The sequence below is a fragment of the Spermophilus citellus genome, assembly GCF_964194105.1.
Source record: "Spermophilus citellus genome assembly, chromosome: 12".
Lineage (NCBI taxonomy): Eukaryota > Metazoa > Chordata > Mammalia > Rodentia > Sciuridae > Spermophilus > Spermophilus citellus.
In genome coordinates, this window is record NC_138198.1 from 100,729,336 (window position 1) to 100,746,810 (window position 17,475).

General features: G+C 33.4%; 1 protein-coding gene across 1 annotated transcript in view; it reads right to left on the minus strand.

Moving 5' to 3' along the window:
* The window catches only part of RIT2 (Ras like without CAAX 2), a gene marked incomplete at both ends in the record, with an annotated part of 337,149 nt that overhangs the window by 153,912 nt on the left and 165,762 nt on the right, over positions 1-17,475 (minus strand). The window lies entirely within an intron of this gene.

Genomic DNA, 17,475 nt, shown 5'->3' on the forward strand with positions numbered 1-17,475 from the left:
AAATTGCAATCTGAAATATTTCTTTAAGTCTGAAATATGTGTTTGAATCCTCTGTTAAAACTACAAGGGATAGTTATATAAATTCAATGGGAAATATAAAACTCCAGCTCAGGCTGTGGAATAAAACATGAAACAATAGAAGAACACAAGAAAATGTTGTGACATGAACAATTAGTGCTCTAAGAAATCAACCGATGGTTCCACAGTTTAGCTATTGTGAATTGTGCTGCTATAAACATTCATGTGGCTGTGTCCCCGTAAGTTCTTTGGGTCATAAACCGAGGAGAGACAGCTGGGTCAAATGGTGGTTCCATTCCCAATTTTCCAAGAAATCTCCATACTGCTCTCCATATTGGCTGCACCAATTTGTAGTCACTCTAGCAGTGTAAGAGTGTACCTTTTTCCCCACATCCTCACCAAAACTTATTGTTGTTTGTATGCATAATAGCTACCATTCTAACTAGAGTGAGATGAAATCTTAGAGTGGTTTTGATTTGCATTTCTCTAATTGCTAGTGATGATGAATATTTTTCATGTATTTGTTGATTGATTGTATATCATCTTCTGAGAAGTGTCTCTTCGGTCCATGGCCCATTTATTGATTGGGTTCTTTCTTTCTTTCTTTCTTTCTTTCTTTCTTTCTTTCTTTCTTTCTTTCTTTCTTTCTTTTTGTTGTTGGTGTTTAGCTTTTTGAGTTCTTTATATACCCTAGTGATTAGTGCTCTATCTGATGTGTGAGAGGTAAAGATTTGCTCCCAAGATGTGGGCTCTCTATTTACCTCACAGATTGTTTCTTTTGCTGAGAAAAAGCTTTTTAGTTTAAGTCCATCCCATTTATTGGTTCTTGATTCACAATAGCTAAACTGTGGAACCAACCTAGATGCCCTTCAATAGATGAATGGATTAAAAAAATGTGGCATACATACATAATGGAATATTACTCAGCAATAAAAGAGAATAAAATCATGGCATTTGCAGGTAAATGGATGGAGTTAGAGAAGATAATGCTAAGTGAAGTTAGCCAATCCCCCAAACCCAAATGCCGAATGTTTTCTTTGATATAAGGAGGCTGATTCATAGTAGGATAGGGAGCAGGAGCATGGGAGGAATAGATGAACTCTAGATAGGATAGAAGGATGAGAGGGGAAGGGAAGGGCCATGGGGTAATAAATGATGGTGGAATGTGATGATCATTATTATCCAAAGTACATGTATAAAGAAACAAATTGGTGTGAATATACTATGTATACAACCAGAGATATGAAAAATTGTGCTCTATATATGTAATAATAATTGTAATGCATTCTGCTTTCATATATCAATAAAAAATTACATAATAAAAAATTAGCTATAAAAAACAAAAAAGAAATCAAAGGATGGAAACTTTAGGTGAACTTCAGTCATATTTGAAGACTTAGAAGATAGGATTCTTCATGTAACAAAGTATTTATAAGAATTATTAAATGCCCTAATTCATAGTAATTGTCTAAACACATGTTAATTTGACTTAACATGATTTGAAAAATGAGAACATTTAAATAGATTCAGGAACTTTGGGAAATTGGGGCACTTGATTATAAGTGCAGAAACCGTCTTTTTTGTGAATCTTTTAAATCATGTTCAATAGATATGGAATAGTCCTAAACAGTATCGTTGGGTTCAATCATTTCAAAGTTGCAAGGACTGGATCTAGAGAAGAGACGATCAAGGACAGTGAGCCAACTAAAGCCAGACTTGGTTAAAATAATTTATATTCTCTCACTCTCAGTGTATCAAATTACATTGCAGTAACTTTCACTTTAACTCAGTCTTAAATTTCACCATTATTGAAGTGTCCAAACATAGAAGAAAAAAAAAAAAAACATACAGGACCTCAGTTTCATCATCCACAAAATGAAGTTTGAATATGATATGTCTGAGATCCCTCATAGTTCTCACCTTTTCTGATTTTGAAACTCCATGCCTCTATCTGAAACCCATACTTGATAAAGATTGAGTAGGAAAGTGCAGACTGAAAATGCTAACTGATGCTTCCCAAACCCATGATTACATTGTCAAATGAAATAATAATGAAAACATGTTTAGTTTTTAGGAAAATGTAAATATATTTTTATCTATTATGATAAAAACAATGCAAAAATGCAAAATACTGGATGAGTTCTATTTTACAACATAAAGTTCACTCTACTTTCCATATCATTTTATGCATTAATATGTTTATGTTTAATGGTTTATTTATTTTTTAATAATTTAAAAAATCTGAGACAAAATATTCAAATGGTAGAAAAACATATACTATTAATTTAGTTTTTTCCCATTTCAAAATCCCACTTTTTTCATTCAAATACATCACAGTTACTAGTTTCTTTTTTCTTAGAGAAATGTCTATGTATATACAAACATATTCATGACATATATATATATATATATATATATATATATATATATATTTATTTATTTATTTATATATGTATGTGTGTGTGTATGTATATATGTGTGTGTGTGTGTGTGTGTGTGTGTGTGTACACACATGAATGGTTTTTTTCAGTGCTAGAGGTCACATTCATGCTAGTTAAATACTGTACTAGTGTGATACAACTCAAACCTATATCTTTTTAGATTCAAACAATAACATAATATGTACAATTTTCATTTTACCCTGAATGAAAATTTAATAACTCCAATATCTTATAAATCTTTTCATACAAGCATGTATAAAATATTATTCACTCTTTTCCTCAGAGACATCATTATTCCTTTTATGCATGTATCATATTTGATGTAATCACATCCTTATGATGAACAGATATTTAGATGGCCTCCTTTTATATCTATTATGAACAATGCTATAATGTATATTCTTCAACATTCATAATGCATGGATTTATATATACCTGAAAACTAGAGTTGTTAGTTCAAAGAGAATATACAATTTTACTTTTGTGAAGTGGTACCAATCTCACTGAAAAGTCTTTGTATCAATAGAACTATATGAATGACAAACTTTTCTCATTCTCAGTAATGCTGTTATAAGCAAACTTCTTGACTTTTACAAATTTTAGGATTAAAAAGAATTATGTTTTTTGTTACCTATGACTTATATTGAGAATCTCTCATGTTGATTATGCACTTAGGTATTTCTTCTACTTATGAATTTTATTTTGTTATAAAGAATGAAGGTTTTTTTGTTTCCTGTTTTTTAACTGTAGATTTTTAAAAAATGATCTAGAGAAAGATCTTTCCATGAAACTTAAGAAAAAGAGTAATAAATTTCACTACTTTAGTATAACTACACAATAAAGAAGAGACTAATAAATTTGAAAAAGACTAACAACCTATTAAGAAGACAACCAAATTACATGAAAAAAAAATTCACAGGGAACAGTATTGGATGAAAGAACAAAATCCAGGACAGTTTATTAACCAGGCTCAAAGCCACATATAAGTCATATTAAAAATACATAACTGGGGCTGGTGTTGTGGCTCAGCGGTACAGCACTTGCCTAGCATGTCCCAGGTGCTGGGTTCGATCCTCAGCACCACATAAAAATAAATAAAGGTATTGTGTCTAAGTATAACTAAAACATAATCTTAAAAAATACATCTTCCAAGACCTTGCCTCCCATGTCTGTTGGGATCTCTAGGATTGTGGTTCCAGCACTTGTAATAGTTCCTTTATTGATTTTACTTTGCACCTATGTTCCAGAGTATACAAATGTGTTCATGTTCAAAAGTGGGTTTTATGACACAACAGCTAGAAAAGGGAGTTGCAGTACATGATTTCTAGGTCTGGTACCCATTAGACTATATCTTCTGACAAATTGCCTAACATCTCAGATCCTCAATTTCCACCTTTGTCAAAGAAGGATTAATATACACTTAACCCATATTTACAGGGCTGAAGAAAGAATCAAATGAAAGAGCAGATGTGAAAACACTTTGATGAATTTTTAAAATACAATACAATTTAAGCCTATTACTATCTCTGGTACAAATCCGGCAGAACAGAAGCTTTCACTGGGAGAATAAGCATGAAATCCTCTTTAAGCTGCATTAAATATAAATGTGTTGGTATTTTTAAAAATATGCTCATCAGAAAATTATTAACATTTCTTTTCAAACAGAAGAATCTCTCCACCTCTAAAGCTGATATAATGGAGTTATCACAATGACTGGGGAGGGCACTTTCTAGTTGGATAGCTGACCTTATCCACATCAACTTTTACACAGCATAAGGATATGTGTGTGTGCATTTTGCTTACAGATGCACTGAAGGAGGAAGAAGTCCAGAAAATTGAGCAGAACTCGGCAGCTATGTATCAACTTAATAATATATGATACGGAAATCACTTTATAGGGAAATGTTATGTTCAACATGTTGCTTCCGTCTTCATTCACCCATGAATTAAAGATCCCTGTGCTTTATGTTCTGTGTATCCTGAATACTAATATCATTTTCATGGGCTTCCTGCTATAAATGAAACTTGTTGGTTAATTATTCAGGAACATTACTAGATTTCATTTGCTATCCATAAGTAGCAAAATATCTATAAAACAGACCCTTGCCAGAAAATGCTATAAATATAAGCATTTCAAATATCTTCAAAAAGATATTCTGAGTACAACACTGTGGTTTGATCAGTTCTCTTTGATATACCCTCTTGTATTAAAATAGTGTGAGAATTTTTTCAATTCTGAAAATGATAAAGAATTTTTTATGAAACTTACATCCCAGTTTCTTGAATAGCAGAGTGTATTTTGAGCAGGTATTAGAAAACACTGTCTGGGCCATCTCATTATATTTAACTAGTGATACTAAGATATGAAAGACTCAGTATTTACAAAATGCAGTAGCTCTACTGTCAGAACATCCTTTTTTTCAATACCAAAATACCACATTTATTCTTCTAATATATAAAATTTAAAAAGCCAATCATGTACCTAACACCATGCTAATTGGTGGGATATACAAAAATTAAAACAAACAAGTAAGGAAATGAAAACACAGCCTTGCCCAAGTTTACAATACACAACTAGGATACAATAAAATAAATGAAGAGCAATTTAATACATAATGAACCATGGGGACACAGGTGGTTGGGAATGAAGGCTTGGTGGGGGAATGAGACTTGGCACTTTTTCTTAAATGTATTAGTTTTACAGAATTTCTCAACCTCCATGCAATTGATCTTGGCAATGATTATGTATTGTCACCCTTAAATAATATATCTGGCCCAAATGCAGCATTTGCATAATAAGGGAATTAAACTTCTAAGGTCTATTTCCAATGGTCCAGTCTAGTTATTGGAGAGTTCCAAAAAATCAATATGCTTGCTGCTGCTTTAACTTGAATCTTTTTAAAGAAAGCAGAATTTTTGAAAAAATATTATAAATAATGAAAGTCTGAGTATCATAAATTTTCTATAATTTATTCAAGGTATAGAAGCTAAAATTAGTAGAATAGTCTTGATCTCAAGTCTTAAATTGGTTAAATATTTTCAATTGAAATGTAGTGAACAAAAAAACTGTTAGAAATGCTGATAGCATGTGGTTAAATATTGTGTTTAAAAGGCAAAATACGATTTTTAATACTATTTTCCAGTTTTTCAGAGAATATAACCTTCTCTACCACTGTAAGTTTACTATTATCTCTTTCATATTCAAAACATATTTTTAGGAATGTATTATGGAATATTGCTTATCCTCTGCTTAACCCATTCATCAAATATTACTGACCACTTACATATGTTAGGGATGTAAGATTTGAAAAGGCATAAAAGAATACATGGTTTCAGCAAAACTATCATGGATAATATGGAAAAGAGAAAAACCAGGATACAGGGAGAAGATAAAGTTCAATCTAAAATTTTTGTGGTAAATATTTTTAACTTGCACATATTATTTATACAGAGTGGTGGGTTTCCTTGAGGCATATTCTTATATGCATAAATATATAATTTGATCAATTTCACTCCAGTTGAACTTTGAATTTCCAGACAACCAATGCTATAATGAAAACAGTCAATTGTATCCCTTCAGTGGTCGATGACAACATATTAATTTGTCACAAATCCCTAAATGCTTAGAGCTGAGGGCTAATTCTTTAATGGAGTTCATACAAAAGGGGGCACCCTCAATGAAACCTTAATGGAATTTTCAGTAGAGGGTTTGCTAAGACATGGTCTATTTTCAATGCATTGTGGTCAAACATTTTCACGGACAGTATCAGTACTTGATACTGATGCAAGGTAAGGTAACAAAAAAGTTTTGTCTGTAGTAAAAATTAAACAGTGTGTTATGATGGAGAACAATGGATAAAATCTTTTGATTTTTGTGCTTGAAAAACTAGAAAGGCTTAATTATGATATTGGCATTGAACATTGGAAAAGTTGAAGGTCAACCAAAATTGGGCTGTTATAAAAATGGGTCCTGAAAAAGCTCTGACCTAAATACAACTTGAAATAAAGGCTGAAGTTGCCATGCAGGAAAGGCTATATGATTTGTGGGTCCCAGTACAAAGTGAAAATATGGGGCATTGCTTAAAAATTATTAAGAATTAATAAAAATTATTAGGAATTAAAGATGAGCAGAGCCACAGAGTCATAAGATAACTGCAGGGCCCTTCTGAGCTTAGAGTCAGATTCATGAGGCCAATATTCCACCCACCCTCATTCCCTCCCTTTCTTTCTTTTCTCTTCTTTTCTTTCTTTCTTTCTTTCTTTCTTTCTTTCTTTCTTTCTTTCTTTCTTTCTTTCTTTCTTTCTATTAGCAAAGTAATGAACAGGAGACAGTTCTCTTTCAGTGGTGTTGGAGGAGTGGTGAGGCAATAGTGGGAATAATAATGGAGGGAAAGAATGTGAAGGCAGGGAGAAAATCTTAAAGACTCTTGCAGGAATTTTGAAATGTGAGTTCATGGAGAGGGGGAAACAAAGGGAAATGTCTGAATGAGAGATCAAAACAAAAGAAAACAGGGAGAAAAGAAATGTCATACATTTCAAGGAGGAAAAGACTTGAAAGCTGCCACTTTGGGTAGAGAGAGAAAAGGAAGGAAAATTGTTATTGATAGTTCTAGAAAATAAGTTAGGTGTTTGCATAGGCTCCAGTCCGATGTTTATACTATTAGCTTCCATGCCAGGTATGAAAAAAAAAATTCTAGTACAGACATACAAAATGTTGTAGCCAAAGTCCTAGAAATGCTAAGTGGGAAATTAGGGACACATTCATTCCAAACCGTCTTTCCAAGGAAACAACAAATTAAATTAAATGTGGTTCCATATTTTATAACTCTGGATCTGGGAAGTGGCAGTAGTAATGACAGAAATAAGTGGACTGAGAAAATAAATAAAGAATATTGTGTCCTATACAGGTTTATTCTTGTCCAGTTAGATTTAACACTAGATATCTAAGTGAACCATCCATACATCATTGGAAATATAAAAGACTAGAGTGGGAGAGGAGGAGGAACATCACACTCAGTGGACAAGAGTTTTGCATTGACAAGAAATAGAACATGAACTCAGATCAATTTGGGGGGACAAGGATTATGTTGCCCCTCCTCTTTTGAAAGCTGGAGCTTTTTCACTACATTTAATCTATCTGAAAGGAGGTTTTATGAAAATGATTTTGACAGCTGTCTTCTAGTTTTGCTCCCTCTTGCCAAACACGCTCAGTGCTTCACTGTTCCTGACTTTGGCACTGATAGCTCTTTCTTTGTACTGTAATGGCAAATGTGTGCTTTGCTCTCCTTCCCATTACTAGACTCTAAACTACGTGAGTATCATCTTCTCCAAAGCACTAGGGACAGTGCCTGGACCAAAGCCCAACAGATAATTATATTATCATTTGCTTAATTACTTACTTTAAGCTCAATATTTTTAAGTATGTTATCATTCCCTGGATGATATATACTTTAAAGAGAGGGAGATTTGGAGTCAGGAGGATGAAGATAAAAGAAGAAAGAAATCAAATCTTTAAAACTAAAAGCTTTTAGTTGCTTACTCACTCCTGTAAATTTAAGGTCAAGTCCAGTTTAACTTTCAGGTTAAGTTATATTGCAGTAAAATCCACATTAATTAAAAAGCAATTTAATGTTCCTTATTTAATTCTCCAGCTCTACTCATTTGTCTTATGCTACAAGGGGGGGAAGATAAATCTTACTGCCTTTGGATGAATCAAAAATTTCTTCATCATAGAAGTCTGTTTTCCTTTCCCCCTTTTGTTTGACTTGTTCATCAAAAACTTAAAGTTTCATGACTGCCTCTGGGTGATACAAATCCACTAAAAGATATTTCTAATCACAGCTGGTCTCCTGTTTATCCTGGAGGTCACTCATTCTGGGAGCTGTTTTCCTGCTGATAGAAACTGCAGGAATATAGCTGCCTTATGGAAGGATTCCATCCACTGCATTTTAGACAGTTTCAGTGTGATACTGGAAAGATGGTCCCAGTAAAAATGCAACCAAGAAGAAAACCCACAGGACAAAGTTGGAGTCACTAGTTGATTTAGAATGTGTGATATTATGCTACTATAAAACAAAGAAATAACATGATATGAGACATGCACATACATAACACACACACACACACACACACACACACACACACAAACACACACACACCAAAATCCTCACCAATGTACAATGTACTCCACATTTCTAAAAGTTGGATGCAAGTAAAAGCACATGCATGGTTCTTTCCCAGGTGAAAACTAAATCATCTTGTTTTGCAATACTTATAATAATTTGCCTCAAGGTCATCTCAAATTTTTTTAATCATACTGGGAAGCTGGCATTCTTTCAGGATGCAAATAACTAAAGTGATTCTCAGAGCAAGTGATTGTTTGTCTTCCAGAATATTGGAAGCACAATCATGAAGAGACTACATGTTTCCTGACCATGTGAAGAAATGGATATACTTCAGCTTCCAGTGAAGCTTTGTGGGTGGCCACCCAAACCTCAGGGTCTCTGGTTTTCAGTGAATCCATCATGCATTTCTCAGTCTGATGAATCTTTAAGCATTGTGTTTGCTATGGAGCTTTCCTACCCCTAAAGATCCAATTGTTACCCATTTGCTTTCACATCCAATCAATACTTGCTAGGGTGTGGATGTGAGGTGTTCCTGAAAAGCTCATGTGGGACAATACAAGAAGGTTCGGAGGAGAAATGTTTGGGTTGTCTTAACCGAATCAGTGATTTATTGCCCTGATAGGGATTAACTGAGTGGTAACTGAAGTGGTAGGGTGTAGCTGGAGGAGGCAGGAATGGGGACTTTGGGGTACATATTTGTATCTGGTGAGTGGCATCTCTCTCTCTCTACTTCCTGATGATGTGAGCTGCTTCCCTCTGCCACACTCTCCTGCCACGATGTCCAGCCTCAAGGAATGGCGCTGGTCTTCTATGGACTAAGATCTCCGATACCGTGTGCCCTCAGATAAACTCTTCCTCCTCTACAATTGTTCTGATCAAGTCCTTTAGTCACAGCAACAAAATAGCTGACTGATTCTAAAGGCCCTATGTACCATGTTATCATTCTCCATACCCAGTGCTGTCTCCAGTTAATCCTGTATGTGTACTCCCTAAGGGGGTTACATCCTTAAGGATTGATCATCGAAGCTGTCACCTCCCCCATTGTGCCTTTATGATCATTGTTCTCTATGTTGGAGCTTTTCTAGATAACAGAGAATTTAGTGATTATGGGATGCAACCCTTTTTTCTTCACAGATGAGAAAATTCAGATCCAGAAAAGTAATGGTGACATCATTTTCTCATGGCTAATTAAAACACAGCCAGGTCAGCTAAGCCAGTCTTCAGATTTCTTCTACATTCTATGGATAACTGCCCTCCCATTCATTGATCAGAGTCACAAAACCTCCTCCTAATCAATTATATTCTTTCTTCTTTTATGAACATATGTATAGAAAATTCAACCCTTATTGATTAGCTTTTGTGAATATTTTTATCATTTATGAACCTAAAAAATTAACAATTATGTCTTTCTTATTTCTTCATCCTTCAAGAAGTTAGATTTGTGTCACCAAACAAGGCTTTAAAGACTCTTTAAGTTGACATCTTCATTTACACTGTGCTTAATGCTTATATATTGCCCAGTATGTTTTGAACATATGAAAATCTTTAATTAAATTGTTACCATCTGAGTGGGAAAATGTCATTTCATATAAAGAAACTGATTTGCTTATTCTGAAAATGTATATATTCTAAAGCAAACAAAAAAAAAGCAAGTTTCTAACTTTGAAAGTGTTTGTAAAGACCTATAAGATTCATCTTAACAGAAAATTTTTAAGAAAAATTGGAGGAAAAAAGCTAAAATTTATATTTTCAAAAGATATGTTTGAATAAGTGAAACATGGCTGCTTTGTCCTCAAGTCTGCTGACATTTTTCTTACCTTTTAAATCAAATTTGTAATCACATATACCTGCATACTACAAATTTTAAAATTCTACATATATATTTATAAAATACATTGCTTTCTAAATTATTTCAACTTCCTACAGCAATTGCTGTAAGTTACTTAGTTTCACAAATGTAATTTTGCTTCATTCTACTTTTAGACTGAAATGAGTTGCTTTAAAAGTAAAAAAAGGAAACATTGAAATATAGCTTCGGTAATTTTAGAATCATTTTCATCTAGATATTTTAAATGTAATAATTTTAAAATTGCATACTAACCTTAATTGAAAGAGATAGTTTTTCAACATTAAAATCATAAATATATGGGGGATAATAAGGAATTATAAGATAAGAGGAAATTTGAATTTTAAAACTTTTAAAATTTTAAAAATTTTAAAAATGTTATTGTTTGCAAGATGACTCAACATGAAGAAGATGATATTCTTATGAACTGCCAATAAGGTAGAGAATCCTAGGTTTTTATAAATTACATGTTATTATATCTTAATATATAATATATTATAGCATAATGAATTTTAAATATATAAGCATAGATTATAATAATCATAGAACATAAGGCTTCATATTGTAAAAGCCATTTTTGTGTCTAGTACATATGAGACTTTCAAGCAATGCTTTTCTGAAAACATCTCTATTGAAGCAATATGTTAAAATTGGAAGTTGCTATTCAAGGAGGTGGATAATTCTCCATCCTTTGCTCCTTGAAATCACACAATTATTTATTTCAAATCTATAATACCGTTGGGAAACAAAATAATGGCAACAACATTTCAAAAGTTCTGAAAGGGTAAGGGTGAGGGCAAAGAAAAGATGATCTGAAGCTGTCCTGATGAAGTCTTTGGAAACTTCAAACAGCATCAGTACAAATTTAAAAAGTAAGAACAGAGATCAGGGTGATTAGAGAAGGAGATGCTGGAGCAAATAACTCTCTTTCTCCCAACTTAGCAGCCACTACTTTTGCTCAAAGTCCTGTGGATTCTTTTAGGAAAGTTGGACAATCCAGTTAGGGTGTCAGCACTGAGAGAGAGAGAGAGAGAGAGAGAGAGAGAGAGAGAGAGAGAGAGAGAAGAAATTCTAAGATTATTCAAAATTGCATTACCTATATCCTATATGCCTTCTGTACCCTTCAAACAATGTCTAGAGTACATATCACACTGGATACAATATTAATGCTAAATATTTATATAGCAGTTTATATAGTTGTTGTACTCTACTGGTTTTTACTTGCATTGTTTATTCTTCTATTGCTGTTTTTTTTACTTGTCTGTTTTCTGAATATTTTGATCCCTGCGTGACTGAATCTATGAATGTGGAAACTATGGTCATGGATGGCCTACTCTTTTCCCGTTCTCATTTTGCCTCTTCTCATGAAACTCATTAAATTAAAAAAAAACTTTAACCACAGTTTTTATTACTGAATAATTTGATCATTACTTTTATTTGCAAAAATCCATAAAAATAATTCTGTTCATGTAAACTGCCAATGTACAGAGGATGGTACTATAAGAGGGACTCTAGAATCAAGTTTTAAGCTACTAGAACCTCAGAGATAGATCATCGAAGTTGATGAAGAGCCAATGAAGTTCCCGACTCTGCAGGCATAAGTAGAATGGCACACCTAGACTGAGAAGTGAGTAGAAAAAGAACAAAGGTACACAGAAGATATCCTCTGGAGAACATCAAACCCATTCGTAATTCTTGTTTAGTTACCAAGTAACTGCAAAACTTCTTGTTCTACATTATCTCAAGGATGGATCTAATTTGCTGAAAACTGGATTGACTGGAAGAGAGAGTAAATAAGATCTAAATGGAATATTTCAGGGAGTTGATACAAATTTTCAAACAACAGAGATAAAAATGCTTTGAGGGAAAATTAGAACTCACTCAATCTTATCTGATCAAATAACTCAGGAAATAATAATTCTAAGTATTTTAGGGGTCTAATTAGATAAATAAATATCCTTCATAAGGCAAAGCAGTGCCAATGTTATTTGTGAGGAAAGTGCAAGATGGGTGCACATATCAAGATTTCGAGGGTTCCTATGGCTGTAGAGGCTACCTTAGCATGCAGATGAGGGTAGATCAATGGAAGGATGTACACATGTGACTCCTCAAGGTATTACAAGTGTTCAATCATTTAATAGAGAGCAACTATGATTAATATTAGAGAATGGGTGGAGGAAAAGCCATCAGGTTCCACTTGACTCAATAGAAGTTTAAAATTCAACATTTGAAAGTTATAGATGAGAAAAGATGCAATGTATTGACTATGACTGAGGGAACACAATATTTGGGAGGGGGACAAGGATCTTTTAAGTAACAAATACAGGAAATCTGATGGTACCAATGCCAATTATAAAACAGAGCAAATTTGATCTCATCCATTTCCTAAAATTCAATTTTTTGATGGGAAATGCAAAATTGTTAGCTGCTACAAGTAGTGGGGGGATGCTGACTACTAAAATTTCTTTAAGTTGTTTCTGAGAAGGCCTTTGGGTTGCGGAGGTAAATCACAAGGAACAGATTAAACCAGCCAAAGGCACCCAGTTCCTCCTCCGTGTGACCTGAAATAAACTTTTCTCACTATAATGTTAAATTGCTTCAGAAGTGTTCCTGTCCATCATTTTCAATCATGCAATGTATGAAGAAGCATGACCTTGAATGAGCATGCTCAGAAGTATGTCCACCTTCAAAAGTGATGACATATCTCCAGTATTAATTTCCCTACATTTCCCTTGCTTCTTTTGTTTGGAAAGACACTAATAGGGGAGTTATCCTGAGTGATCACCACAATTGCTGCAATTAATAAAAATTTATTTATTCTTTTACATCCTGGTGGTGCTTACTGATTTTGCACTCACCAAGTGGGGAACTCATTGTGTTTGGTTACAAGATGAAAGTATAAAATAACTCCTCACCTAGATTTAGGATTTGGTGGAGATTGACACATGTGATGAGTTCTTCCCAAATCTTGTACTTCCTTTAATCTTCACCCTTAAAGTCCTTCACCCTTAAATCTACTAATGGGAGACTTAACCAGATTTCTAAGTTTCAAATTTAAAACAATTCAAGAGATGATTTTGCTTCTCAAATAGCAAATGGATTATTCCTACATAAGAATTTAACATTATTAATTAAAGAATGGTTCAGATACAGATAATATTCTATTTATATTTAGGAAAGAAACAGATATATTGATATACTTGGATAAAAGAGTATAACATTTAATAGACTGTTGATGTTCTTGGAAGAGATTACACAAAATAACATTAATTTTCTACAATATAGTCACTTACTATGTAAGAAAACAGGTGATTTCAAGTTATTAAAACTATCACAGAATTCACTAGTAAGAGGAGTTTAAGCATCAGGCTCTGGAGTCAGACTGGATTTGGACTCTATTAATTTCACAGTTCCTAGATCTCTGCTTTTTCATGTGCCAATGCATTAAGGAGGAGTATCCACTCCAAAAGACTGTGGTAGGGATCAAGGGAGATATTACAACAAAAGTTCTGAGAACATTTCTTCTTATAAAGTCCTTTCAGGACCACCTGGGCATAGTAAGATCATTGCACCTTAGCAACTATTCATGTTGGTTATCCTACTAAGTCTATTTCTTCTCCTTAGCTGGGGATAGAATGAATAGGTCCCTTTGTCATAAATGGTGAGGAACAGGGTATGGAATTTGAAATGTGAATTTGTCCCTTTTCATCACCTATTGGTAAGCTGACAAAGTTACAAGTAAGCCCAAAGCCATAGACAACTTACTGTAGGAAAACTTTTACTTATCCTTTAAATGGTTTACTAACGCTTAATCTGGAATTACTACTGAAAGAAAACATCTGTTTGAAACTTAAATGCTTTGTTTTATTTCATATCAATGCCAAACACTTGCTCTTTCATCTAAGTAAAAATACTTTTATAAAATTGTGTTTTACAAAATATGTAGCATTAGTATTCACTTCCTAAATCTGAACTGTAAGCCTGGTTACAAACATAATTCTCCCTTACAACACTATTCTGGAAGACAACATAACCTTTGATAGCTCTTGGCACATCATATTATGTAGAAAGCAAACAAAAACACTTCAGTTTTTCTTCAAATTTTTATAACTATGATAGTTTTAAAATAATACTAGAGTAGAGCACAGAGGACTTGCTGGAGAGAGCTTCACACGCTTCCATGGCATTTGCATTAATCTGATCAGTCTCCTATTGTTTGTCTACTTGAATGCAAGTCTTACAGAAATAAATAATATAGATTAACACCGAGAAGAACCCAACACTGGTGTTTTAGTGCATTTGTGCAAGGTAAGGTACCAGAAGCAAAGCCAAAGAATGGTCCAGGAAAGACACATTTTAGCGCCCTATGCATTTATTTATGCAGTTTCTTTCCCCGTGACTTAAATATTCTTTTCATTCCTTAAGTGTCAGTTTAGATGTTGCAGGTCACATTTTCTCAAATTTCTATTCAAAGGAGAAGTATTATCTCAGGTTTTCAGTCTCCTCGGGTTTTATTCCACTGCATGGCCACCATCTTTACTTTGATCTTACCAAATAAGTAATGGTGTATAGTAAAGTAATATACATGGCACTTAATAGGTCTTTCACAAATGTTTATTAACTAAATGAAGAATCAAATTTTATACCTTAAGGACTTACCTCACTTATTCATAAGCTCTCATTTGTAAACCAACAATATTAAAAGGTATAGAGAGAATTCCACTTTACTGATTAAAAGAACATTCAGTGTTTTGACCCAAATCAAACATTTAGTGAATGAGAAGATGGAAATTATTAATTCAACATTCCTTGACTCTAATTCTAGTGTATATCTCACCTTAATATATGCTGGTACGTTTTTCTAGTTCTTGGATACTATTTGTATAAAGGACAAGATCCTTCTGGTCCAGGACTTTAAATGTTAACTGTCAAAAGAGTAAACCAAGGGTCCTATTTATTCCTAGTATATATTGTGGAAAATTGTGTTCATTTCTTCAAGTTTAACACTCAAGCTTCGAATGCATGTTATTTGGCTTATTGACATTATTTAGCAGAAGGGTTTTTTAAACATTTAAGGGAAAGAAGTAATAAATAGTTTTATATTAAATGTGGGGAAGGGATATCAATTCTGAGGTTTTATAGAAGCAAAAGAGAAGTGAGCAAATGGTGTGTATCATTTTAAGCAGATTTGCATGACTGAAGCCAAGAGCTCCTGTCATGGAAGAAAATAGACTGGCTGTACATAGAATCAGCATAGGGAACTGTCAAGATGGAATGATTTGAGGCACACTAGAAGTCATTCCTCTGCTTAAAAATACTTTCTGCACTGACCCCTGCAACCTCCTACATCACTTATTTCTCCAAGTTAGAGCGTCAAAAGTTTCTGTTCATAGCCAACTCTGTTTACCAGGAAGAATGGAACTTTTATTATTGTTTGCTTTTTATAGGTATAATGTTAAGTGGTTGATCAAACTATTGGACAATAAATTCCTGTAAACAGTGAAAGTGCACTCTGAATAAAGCATGTAAACAAATGTTTCTAAAAGCCACCTTCCTTTAGTCCAATGTTGTTATTTACCAATTTATAATGTTGCCTCTAAAGATCATGGATAAATATGCAGAACTTAAGGAAATGTCTCAGGATGTCACAGTTCCACATGCATAACATTTCATGGGAAATAGACTCTCCCTCAAAGAAAGAAAGTCAGCCTCAGACAGCCTATGTGGACCTGAGTAACTAACAGCTCAGTTTCTTTATTTTTTATCTTATTTATAAAATGAATAACATAAATATTCTATGGGTTAAAGTGCTAGAAAATTACTATTGGCTTTAAAATACTCATATATTAAAATTTCAAGCACTCTAGCTTTATTTTTTTATCTTTTTTATTGGTTGTTCAAAACATTACAAAGCTCTTGACATATCATATTTCATATATTAGATTCAAGTGGGTTATGAACTCCCATTTTTACCCCAAATACAGATTGCAGCTTTAAAATACAAATATATACCATGATATATTTAAGCAGAATTAAGAAATAATATTCATTTCACAATTGTTTTTGGTCAGTCATTATTCTGTGCACATGATATTGGTGCATACCATTTTAATTAATTTTAAAACAATTCTATGAAGAAGTAACTAAAGAACTAAAGAGAAGAGAACCCAGGGAATGAGAAGGTTAAATAACTTGTCCAAGAGTGCAGTTACTTAGAGATAGAACTGAGATTACTGTGATAGGCAAAGTTGTTTTATCTTTCTCATTTCCATTTGCCTAGTTTATAAAAGACTTTGAAGTTATCTCACTGGTATCCAAATTCTTGAGGTATCAATTACGTATTCCAATATTAAAATTAGAACATAACTTATAAAACTCTGTATTTCTTGTTCTCCCTTTCATCTGAAAACGGTGCATTGGAGTAAAAATAAGCGGCCTGGTTAAGTTAAGCACCTGTTTTCTAAATTAAGAATCCACCTGGCCAATCACCCCTTTTTCAGCTTCAGTTATCACCTATCCTGGGTCAGGCTTGCCTACAGCATAAATATCTGCATATAAAATAGACACAATAGCAATTAGTTTTATAGGCATTATCTGGATTGTTCACATTAAAAAAGAGTGAGTTTATCAATTATATACTGATTTCCTTTTACCTTTTCAAAGTAGAAATAATCCTTTAAAAGTCAGAAATAAAAATTGATCATCCCAAAACCTCATGGTGTAGCTTGGCATGGGATGACTTTACTTGCCACACAGACTGTTTGCAGCTGCCAGGCCCCAATTCCTATAATCATGTCTCCTCCCTCAGAACAGTGAAAGAGGAGAGAATTATCATAAGTGGAGCCCAATCTCTGCTCAGGCATCTGCTGAATTGTCCATGTATGGTTAATATTAAATTGAATTTCAGTGTTACTTCTCATTCCCTTCTTTTCACTGTTATCCTAATAATGGTTCTAAATTATTAAAACCATTATTTTTTTATTTCTCACAAATCTCATTAAGTCTATTCAGTAAATTTTGTCCCTTCTACCTTCAAATTATCTCT